This window comes from Lolium rigidum, chromosome 3, assembly GCF_022539505.1.
Source record: "Lolium rigidum isolate FL_2022 chromosome 3, APGP_CSIRO_Lrig_0.1, whole genome shotgun sequence".
Taxonomy (NCBI): domain Eukaryota; kingdom Viridiplantae; phylum Streptophyta; class Magnoliopsida; order Poales; family Poaceae; genus Lolium; species Lolium rigidum.
The window spans coordinates 286177190-286189321 of record NC_061510.1 but is presented as its reverse complement, the minus strand read 5'-3'; positions in this window follow the sequence as shown (position 1 = coordinate 286189321).

Sequence of the window (12132 nt, the reverse complement as noted above, 5' to 3'; positions counted from 1 at the left end):
AAAAAATCAGAGTAAAAGTTCGTCTTCTAGCCATATAAGAATGTTCCGTATATTAAAAATTAAATTTAAACCGTGCAAAATTTGTGAAAAGTGTAAACATAAAAATTTGTTTTTTTTCATTACCTATCCAACGGTATATCATTTGCATAATTCCGACAAACGGTTGATTTTTTTTATAAAATATACCGTTCGCCTGTGTTTATAATTCCAACGTGAGCTTTTACACAGGCCCAACCAAGTCATCAGGTCGTAATTGGTTGCTCGCGAAGCCGTTTTCTGCATGTAGGGAGAAGAAAATCAGTAGTTTGCTTGCCCATGAGATTTTTTTTCCTGCATAGCACGTAGAAATAGCTTATAGGCGCTAAAACAATAACGCCGCACAACGCAAAACCCAAGCCGCCGGTATTTGGCCAAAATTGTAGCGGCATGCGACATCACCGAACAACGTGATAGAAAAATATTAAGCCGCCTAAAATGTTTAACCCACAGACCCGACCGACCACGGGTTAGCAACAATGTAGAATATCACATCCCGCCACTGATTGTTCGTCTACCAGCTGCCTACTCTATTTAAATACGCTGCGAGAATATTGGCCAGGAACCAGTTTCGGGACCCAAAAATAGTGTCGTCTTATGAATTTTGGTTACGCCATCAATACTATTGTTACCAACAGTGTATCCTATATTTCAACGCCGCTACTGTGGCACAAACCACTTTCCAACCAAAAATACCCCTCTTGTTGTTTTTCCAAAAAAAAAAAAAAATCTCTCCCTGCCCTTTCTCTCCATAGATAGCTAGATCTGGGTTGCGGCGGAGCTAGAGCAGAGCCGACCATGGTGCACACATGGTGCCACAACATATAAAATTATTTTTCTCAGGATGCACACATGGTGAAAATCTGTAGTTATACAAAGAAACCTCAATTTTCCGAGGGTCATGTGCACCCCGTTGGCCCAATAGGGATCCGCCCTGGATCTGGCACATGCATCTAAAGGTATAATTGATGCCCCCATGGGGCTTCACAGCGCATGTAGCTTCTGGGCCGTCGGATTTTCTTGTCTGGTCAATCTGGTCCGTTGGATGTTGGTTCAGAGAGAGGCTGCTGGTTGGGTGGGCGGATTCTCACTGCTAGCGAAAACCATGTACTGGCCGTTTTCTACCCGCATCTAGCTGCGTTTGGGTCCTACGGCACGGCGGGTCTGCTCATCAGTCTCTACGACTCGTTTCGGAGGTGGAGAGCTAGCGTGCACCGCGCAAAAAAGGTGGAGCCGAAACCCTTCCTCACCCAATCGCCTCGCACCCACCTCCTCCCCAATCCCATCTCGTTCTCTGGCATGGTAGCGGCGGCGGCACCGAGCACGCGCCTGGATGACGGCGAGCGTGTGCTTGAAGACAGCGGCAGCGAGCACCGCGCCTGGGCGACTGATGACGCGTAAAGCACACGCACGTTGGGAACCCCAAGAGGAAGGTGTGATGCGTACTGCAGCAAGTTTTCCCTCAGTAAGAAACCAAGGTTATCGAACCAGTAGGAGTCAAGGAGCATGTGAAGGTTGTTGGTGGCGGAGTGTAGTGCGGCGCAACACCAGGGATTCCGGCGCCAACATGGAACCTGCACAACACAATCCAAATACTTTGCCCCAACTTAACAGTGAGGTTGTCAATCTCACCGGCTTGCTGTAAACAAAGGATTAATCGTATGGTGTGGAAAATGATGTTTGTATGCGAAGAACAGTAAAGAACAATGTTTGCAGTAGATTGTATTTCAGATGTAAAAGAATGGACCTGGGTCCACAGTTCACTAGTGGTGTCTCTCCGATAAGAAATAGCATGTTGGGTGAACAAATTACAGTTGGGCAATTGACAAATAAAGAGGGCATAACAATGCACATACATATCCTGATGAGTAAAGTGAGATTTAATCGGGCATTACGACAAAGTACATAGACCGCTATCCAGCATGCATCTATGCCTAAAAAGTCCACCTTCGGGTTAGCATCCGCACCCCTTCCAGTATTAAGTTGCAAACAACAGACAATTGCATTAAGTATGGTGCGTAATGTAATCAACACAAATATCCTTAGACAAAGCATCGATGTTTTATCCCTAGTGGCAACAGCACATCCACAACCTTAGAACTTTCTGTCACTGTCCCAGATTTAATGGAGGAATGAACCCACTATCGAGCATAAATACTCCCTCTTGGAGTTACAAGTATCAACTTGGCCAGAGCCTCTACTAGCATCGGAGAGCATGCAAGATCATAAACAACACATATATGATAGACTGATAATCAACTTGACATAGTATTCCGTATTCATCGGATCCCAACAAACACAACATGTAGCATTACAAATAGATGATCTTGATCATGATAGGCAGCTCACAAGATCTAACTTGATAGCACAATGAGGAGAAGACAACCATCTAGCTACTGCTATGGACCCATAGTCCAGGGGTGAACTACTCATACATCAATCCGGAGGCGATCAGGGTGATGAAGAGTCCTCTGGGAGATGACTCCCCTCTCCGGCAGGGTGCCGGAGGCGAACTCCTGAATCCCCCGAGATGGGATTGGCGGCGGCAGCGTCTCTGGAAGGTTTTCCGTATCGTGGCTCTCGGTACTGGGGTTTTCACGACGAAGGCTATAAGTAGGCGGAAGGGCAGAGTCGGAGGGCTGACGAGGGGCCCACCCCATAGGGTGGCGCGGGCCCCACCCAGGACGCGCGGCCCTATGGTGGCGACGCCTCGTCACCCCACTTCGTATCCCCATCGGTCTTCTGGAAGCTTCGTGGAGACCCTGGGCGTTGATTTCATCCAATTCCGAGAATATTTCCTTTGTAGGATTTATGAAACCAAAAACAGCAGAAAACAACAACTGGCTCTTCGGCATCTCGTCAATAGGTTAGTGCCGGAAAATGCATAATAATGACATAAAGTGTGTATAAAACATGTGAGTATCATCATAAAAGTAGCATGGAACATAAGAAATTATAGATATGTTTGAGACGTATCAAGCATCCCCAAGCTTAGTTCCTACTCGCCCTCGAGTAGGTAAATGATAACAAGGATAATTTCTGAAGTGACATGCTATCATAATCTTGATCAATACTATTGTAAAGCATATGTAATGAATGAAGTGATTCGAAACAATGGTAAAGACAATGAATAAACAACTGAATCATATAGCAAAGACTTTTCATGAATAGTACTTTCAAGACAAGCATCAATAAGACTTACATAGGAGTTAACCCATAAAGCAATAGATGTAGGATAACGTTGCATAGAAAACAAAAATTTTCCTACCGCGAACACGCAATCCAAGCCAAGATGCAATCTAGAAGACGGTAGCAACGAGGGGGTATCGAGTCTCACCCTTGAAGAGATTCCAAAGCCTACAAGATGAGGCTCTTGTTGCTGCGGTAGACGTTCACTTGCCGGTTGCAAAAGTGCATAGAAGATCTTGATCACGATCGCTTCCGGCGCCACGAACGGGCAGCACCTCCGTAGTCGGTCACACGTTCGGTTGTTGATGAAGACGACGTCCACCTCCCGTTCCAGCGGGCAGCGGAAGTAGTAGCTCCTCTTGAATCCGACAGCACGACGGCGTGGTGTCGGTGGCGGTGGAGAACTCCGGCGGAGCTTCGCTAAAGCTACGCGGGAGATATGGAGGAGAGGTGGCCGGCCACTTCAATGGGGCGGCCAGCTTGTGGTCTTGGGGTGGCCGGCCCCCTCCCTTGGCCCCTCATTATATAGGTGGAACCCCAAGTGTTGGACTCCAAGTCTTCGAATAAGACCCGAAACCAAAACCTTCCATATGAAAAGGAAACCTACCTAGGGTGGGAATCCCACTTGGGGTGGGATTCCCCCTTCCATATGGGGAGGGTGGCCGGCCCCCTAAGGGGAGTCCACTTGGGACTCCTCCCCCACTAGGGTTGGCCGGCCATGGAGGTGGAGTCCCACCGGGACTCCACCTTCCTTGGTGGTTTCTTCCGGACTTTTCTAGAACTTTCTAGAACCTTCCATAGAACCTTCCGCATCATTTTAATTCACATAAAATGACATCCTATATATGAATATTATTCTCCGGACCATTCCGGAACTCCTCGTGATGTCCGGGATCTCATCCGGGACTCCAAACAAATATTCGAACTCCATTCCATATTCAAGTTCTACCATTTCAACATCCAACTTTAAGTGTGTCACCCTACGGTTCGTGAACTATGCGGACATGGTTGAGTACTCACTCCGACCAATAACCAATAGCGGGATCCGGAGATCCATAATGGCTCCCACATATTCAACGATGACTTTAGTGATCGAATGAACCATTCACATACAATACCAATTCCCTTTGTCTCGCGATATTTTACTTGTCCGAGGTTTGATCTTCGGTATCACTCTATACCTTGTTCAACCTCGTCTCCGACAAGTACTCTTTACTCGTACCGTGGTATGTGGTCTCTTATGAACTCATTCATATGCTTGCAAGACATTAGACGACATTCCACCGAGAGGGCCCGGAGTATATCTATCCGTCATCGGGATGGACAAATCCCACTTGTTGATCCATATGCCTCAACTCATACTTTCCGGATACTTAATCCCACCTTTATAACCACCCATTTACGCGAGTGGCGTTTGGTGTAATCAAAGTACCTTTCCGGTATAAGTGATTTACATGATCTCATGGTCATAAGGACTAGGTAACTATGTATCGAAAGCTTATAGCAAATAACTAAATGACGAGATCTTATGCTACGCTTAATTGGGTGTGTCCATTACATCATTCATACAATGATATAACCTTGTTATTAATAACATCCAATGTTCATGATTATGAAACTAATCATCCATTAATCAACAAGCTAGTTAAGAGGCATACTAGGGACTTCTTTGTTTGTCTACATATCACACATGTACTAATGTTTCGGTTAATACAATTATAGCATGATATATAAACATTTATCATAAACATAAATATATAAATAATAACCACTTTATTATTGCCTCTAGGGCATATCTCCTTCAGTCTCCCACTTGCACTAGAGTCAATAATCTAGATTACATTGTAATATACCTAACACCCATGGCATTCTGGTGTTGGTCATGCTTTGCCCTAGGGAGAGCTTTAGTCAACGGATCCGCTACATTCGGATCGGTGTGTACTTTGCAAATCTTTACTTCTCCATCTTCGATGTACTCACGAATCGAGTGGTAACGCAGCTTGATATGCTTCAGCCTCTTGTGTGACCTTGGCTCTTGTGCATTGGCGATGGCACCCATGTTATCACAGTAAATGATTAATGGGTCCAATGCACTAGGTACCACACCGAGCTCTACAATGAACCTCTTCATCCATACCGCTTCTGATGAAGCCTCTGAAGCCGCTATGTACTCTGATTCTGTTGAAGACTTCGCCACCGTGCACTGCTTCAAGTTTGCCCAGCTTACTGCAGCACCATTCAATATAAACACGTACCCGGATCGTGACTTAGAGTCATCGGGATCGGTGTTCCAACTTGCATCGGTGTAACCACTTACAACGAGCTCTTGGTCACCTCCATAAAAAAGAAACATATCCTTAGTTCTTTTCAAGTACTTCGGGATATTCTTGACCGCTGTCCGAGTGTTCCATTCCCGGATCACTTTGATATCTGCTAGTCAAACTAACAGCATGTGCTATATCCGGTCTAGTACATAGCATGGCATACATGATAGATCCTATCGCCGAGGCATAGGGGATATTACTCATCCTTTCTCTTTCTTCTGCCGTAGCCGGTCCTTGAGTCTTACTCAAGACCTTGCACTGGTAACATAGGTAAGAACCCTTTCTTACTTTCGTCCATTCTAAACTTCTTTAGAATCTTGTCCAGGTATGTACTCTGTGATAGCCCTATTAGGCATCTTGATCTATCTCTATAAATCTTGATGCCTATTATATACGATGCTTCACCAAGGTCTTTCATTGAAAAACTATTATTCAAATAACCTTTAACACTGCTTAATAGTTCTATATCATTCCCGATCAATAATATGTCATCTACATATAATATCAGGAATGCTACAGAGCTCCCACTCACTTTCTTGTAAATACATGCCTCTCCATGACACTGTATAAACCCGAAGTCTTTGATCACCTTATCAAAGTGTCGGTTCCAACTTCTCGATGCTTGCTTCAGTCCATAGATTGAACGCTGAAGTTTGCATACTTTGTCAGCATTTTTAGGATCGACAAAACCTTTGGGTTGTACCATATACAACTCTTCCTCAATGTCTCCATTAAGGAACGCCGTTTTGACATCCATCCGCCAAATCTCATAATCGAAAAATGCAGCTATTGCTAACAAAATCCTCACAGATTTTAGCTTCGCTACAGGTGAGAAAGTCTCATCGTAGTCAACTCCTTGAATTTGTCGGAAACCCTTTGCGACAAGTCGAGCTTTATAGACAGTAATATTACCATCAAGCATCTGTTTTTCTCTTGAAGATCCATTTATTCTCGACAGCCTTTCGGCTATCAGGTAAGTCTACCAAAGTCCATACTTTGTTATCATACATGGATCCCATTTCGGATTTCATGGCTTCTTGCCATTTGTTGGAATCTGGGCTCATCATCGCTTCTTCATACGCCGCAGGGTCCTCATCATTGTTATCCACAATCATGACATTTAGACAAGGATCATACCAATCAGGAGTGGTACGTTCCCTTGTCGATCTGCGAGGTTCAGTAGTTTCCTCGTTCGAAGTTTCATGATCATTATCATTAGCTTCCTCTCGTTGCCGGTGTAGGCGGTACAGGTACAACTTCCGGTACTCGCGCTACTCTGATCAACGAGTATAGATTCATCAATCTCATCGAGTTCTACTTTTCTTCCATTCACTTCTTTAGTGAGAAATTCTTTCTCAAGAAAGGTTCCGTTCTTAGCAACAAAGATTTTGCCTTCGGATTTGTGATAGAAAGTATACCCTATAGTTTCCTTAGGGTATCCTATGAAGATGCATTTCTCCGCTTTGGGTTCTAGCTTGTCCGGTTGTAACTTCTTTACATAGGCTTCGCAACCCCAAACTTTCAGGAACGACAGCTTAGGTTTCTTATTAAACCATAATTCATACGGTGTCGTTTCGACGGATTTTGATGGTGCTCTATTTAAAGTGAATGCGGCTGTCTCTAATGCATAACTCCAAAATGATAACGGCAAATCAGTAAGAGACATCATAGAACGAACCATATCTAAGAGAGTTCGATTATGACGTTCGGACACACCATTTCGTTTTGGTGTTCCCGGCGGTGTCAATTGTGAAAGTATTCCGCATTTCTTTAAATGCATGCCAAACTCATAACTCAGATATTCACCTCCACGATCGGATCGTAGAAATTTAATCTTCTTGTTACGTTGATTTTCTACTTCACTTTGGAATTCCTTAAACTTCTTGAAAGTTTCGGATTTATGTTTCATGAAATAGATATACCCATATCTACTCGGATCATCCGTGAAGGTTAGAACATAACGATAACCACCGCGCGATGCTACGCTCATTGGTCCGCACACATCGGTATGTATGATTTCCAATAAGTCGGTAGCTCGCTCCATCATACCGAGAAAATGGAGTCTTAGTCATTTTACCCATTAGACATGCTTCGCATCTATCAAGTGACTCAAAATCAAGTGATTCAAGTAATCCATCGGTATGGAGTTTCTTCATGCGTTTCACTCCAATATGACCAAGACGACGAGTGCCACATATAAGTAGAATTATCATTCAATTTAATTCGCTTAGCATCAATGTTATGTATATGCGTATCACTACTATCGAGATATAACGGAAATAAGCCATTCTTTTGTGGTGCTCGACCATAAAAGATATTATTCATAAAAATAGAACAACCATTATTCTCGAGACTTGAATGAATAACCGTCTTGCATTAAACAAGATCCAGATATAATGTTCATGCTCAACGCAGGTACAAAATAACAATTATTTAAGCTTAAAACTAATCCCGAAGGTAGATGTAGAGGAAGTGTGCCGACAGCGATCACATCGACTTTGGATCCGTTTCCAACGCGCATCGTCACTTCATCTTTCAGTAGTCTTCATTTATTCTTTAGTTCCTGTTTCGAGTTACAAATATGAGCAACCGAACCAGTATCAAATACCCAGGTACTAGAACGAGAACCAGTGAGATAAACATCTATAACATGTATATCAGATATACCTTCTTTCTTCTTCTTGACAAGACCGCTCTTCTGATCAGCCAGATACTTGGAGCAATTACGCTTCCAGTGTCCCTTCTCCTTGCAGTAATAGCACTCAGCATCAGGCTTAGGGCCGTTCTTAGGTTTCATAGGAGGCGTGGCAGCTTTCTTGCCACCCTTCTTGAATTTTCCCTTAGATTTGCCCTGTTTCTTGAAACTGGTGGTCTTGTTGACCATCAACACTTGGTGCTCTTTCTTGATCTCAATCTCAGCAGCTTTTAGCATGCCAAAGAGTTCAGGTAACTCCTTGTTCATGTTCTGCATATTGTAGTTCATCACAAAGTTCTTGTAACTTGGTGGCAGAGATTGAAGGACACGATTAATCCCCGGTACCGTTAGGAATCACTATTCCCAAGTCACCGAGTTTCTTCGCATGCCCGGTCATGGCGAGCATGTGCTCACTAACGGAGCTGCCTTCTTCCATCATACAGTTGAAGAATTGTTTCGATGCTTCATAGCATTCCACGGCCGCATGAGTCTCGAATATAGCTTTCAGCTCATTCATCAACTCATGAGGATCGTGGTGCTCAAAACGTTTTTGAAGATCGGATTCCAGACTGCACAGGATGGCACACTGAACTTGAGAGTACCGAGTTTTTCGAGTCTCGTAAACAGCTTTTACTTCATCGGTTTCAGTTTCTGCAGGAGGGTCACCTAGCGGTGCATCAAGCACATATTGCAGATTTCGGCCGAGAGGAAGATCCTCACATGACGGAACCAGTCGGTGAAGTTGCTACCGTTGCTCTTAAGTTTTTCTTTCTCTAGGAACTGGTTAAAATTGATTGGGGACGCCATCTCTACAACATATATTTGCAAAAGTTTAGACTAAGTTTATGACAAATTGAGTTCAAATTTTAATTCAACATAATTAAAAATCTAGATGAACTCCCACTCAAAACAATATCCCTCGCATTGTCTTAGTGATCACACGAACCAAATCCACCGCACCTATGTCCGATCATCACGAGACAAGGTGTGATTTCAATGGCGAACACTCAAAGTGTTCATCATATCAACCATATGATTCATGCTCTACCTTTCGGTATCACGTGTTCCGAGACCATGTCTGTACATGCTAGGCTCGCATGTGCAAAACTGTCTTGCACCCGTTGTATGCACTTGTTGATTATATCACACCCGATCATCACGAGATGCTTCGAAACGACAAGTCTTGGCAACGGTGCTACTAAGGATGAACACTTTATTATCTTGAGATTTTAGTGAGGGATCATCTTATAATGCTACCGTCGCGATCTAAGCAAAATAAGATGCATAAAAGGATTAACATCACATGCGGTTCATATGTGATATGATATGGCCCTTTTGTCTTTGCGCCTTTGATCTTCATCTCCAAAGCACGGACATGATCTCCATCATCTTCGGGCATGATCTCCATCATCGTCGGCGTAGCGTCAAGGTCAATGGCGCCGTCTTCATGATTGTCCTCCATGTAGCAACTATTACAACTACTTTGAAATACTACTCAACATGAAATTTAAAGACAACCATAAGGCTCTCGCCGGTTGCCACAATACAATAATGATCATCTCATACATATTCATCATCACATTATGGCCATATCACATCACCAAACCCTGCAAAAACAAGTTAGACGTCTCTAATTTGGTTTGCATATTTTACGTGGTTTAGGGTTTTCGAGAGAGATCTAATCTACCTACGAACATGAACCACAACGTTGATACTAATGTTTTCAATAGAAGAGTAAATTGAATCTTCACTATAGTAGGAGAGACAGACACCCGCAAAGCCTCTTATGCAATACAAGTTGCATGTCGAACGAGGAACAAGTCTCATGAAACGCGGTCATGTAAAGTTAGTCCGAGCCACTTCATCCCACTATGCCACGAAGATGCAAAGTACTCAAACTAAAGATAACAAGAGCATCAACGCCCACAAACCATTGTGTTCTACTCGTGCAACCATCTATGCATAGACACGGCTCGATACCAATGTAGGATAACGTTGCATAGAAAACAAAAATTTTCCTACCGCGAACACGCAATCCAAGCCAAGATGCAATCTAGAAGACGGTAGCAACGAGGGGTATCGAGTCTCACCCTTGAAGAGATTCCAAAGCCTACAAGATGAGGCTCTTGTTGCTGCGGTAGACGTTCACTTGCCGCTTGCAAAAGCGCGTAGAAGATCTTGATCACGATCGCTTTCGGCGCCACGAACGGGCAGCACCTCCGTACTCGGTCACACGTTCGGTTGTTGATGAAGACGACGTCCACCTCCCGTTCCAGCGGGCAGCGGAAGTAGTAGCTCCTCTTGAATCCGACAAGCACGACGGCGTGGTGTCGGTGGCGGTGGAGAACTCCGGCGGAGCTTCGCTAAAGCTACGCGGGAGATATGGAGGAGAGGGGGCGGCTAGGGTTTGGGAGGGGTGGCCGGCCACTTCAATGGGGCGGCCAGCTTGTGGTCTTGGGGTGGCCGGCCCCCTCCCTTGGCCCCTCATTATATAGGTGGAACCCCAAGTGTTGGACTCCAAGTCTTCGAATAAGACCCGAAACTAAAACCTTCCATATGAAAAGGAAACCTACCTAGGGTGGGAATCCCACTTGGGGTGGGATTCCCCCCTTCCATATGGGGGGGGTGGCCGGCCCCCTAAGGGGGAGTCCACTTGGGACTCCTCCCCCACTAGGGTTGGCCGGCCATGGAGGTGGAGTCCCACCGGGACTCCACCTTCCTTGGTGGTTTCTTCCGGACTTTTCTAGAACCTTCTAGAACCTTCCATAGAACCTTCCGCATCATTTTAATTCACATAAAATGACATCCTATATATGAATCTTATTCTCTGGACCATTCCGGAACTCCTCGTGATGTCCGGGATCTCATCCGGGACTCCGAACAAATATTTGAACTCCATTCCATATTCAAGTTCTACCATTTCAACATCCAACTTTAAGTGTGTCACCCTACGGTTCGTGAACTATGCGGACATGGTTGAGTACTCACTCCGACCAATAACCAATAGCGGGATCCGGAGATCCATAATGGCTCCCACATATTCAACGATGACTTTAGTGATCGAATGAACCATTCACATACAATACCAATTCCCTTTGTCTCACGATATTTTACTTGTCCGAGGTTTGATCTTCGGTATCACTCTATACCTTGTTCAACCTCGTCTCCGACAAGTACTCTTTACTCGTACCGTGGTATGTGGTCTCTTATGAACTCATTCATATGCTTGCAAGACATTAGACGACATTCCACCGAGAGGGCCCGAGTATATTTATCCGTCATCGGGATGGACAAATCCCACCGTTGATCCATATGCCTCAACTCATACTTTCCGGATACTTAATCCCACCTTTATAACCACCCATTTACGCAAGTGGCGTTTGGTGTAATCAAAGTACCTTTCCGGTATAAGTGATTTACATGATCTCAAGGTCATAAGGACTAGGTAACTATGTATCGAAAGCTTATAGCAAATAACTAAATGACGAGATCTTATGCTACGCTTAATTGGGTGTGTCCATTACATCATTCATACAATGATATAACCTTGTTATTAATAACATCCAATGTTCATGATTATGAAACAAATCATCCATTAATCAACAAGCTAGTTAAGAGGCATACTAGGGACTTCTTTGTTTGTCTACATATCACACATGTACTAATGTTTCGGTTAATACAATTATAGCATGATATATAAACATTTATCATAAACATAAAGATATAAATAATAACCACTTTATTATTGCCTCTAGGGCATATCTCCTTCAATAGATTCTTAGTAGAAAGTTTTGAAGCAACACAAAGGAAGATATAAGTTTCAGCAGTTGCTTTCAACTTCAACATGTTTATCTCATGGATAATTGTCAACACAAAGTAATATGATGA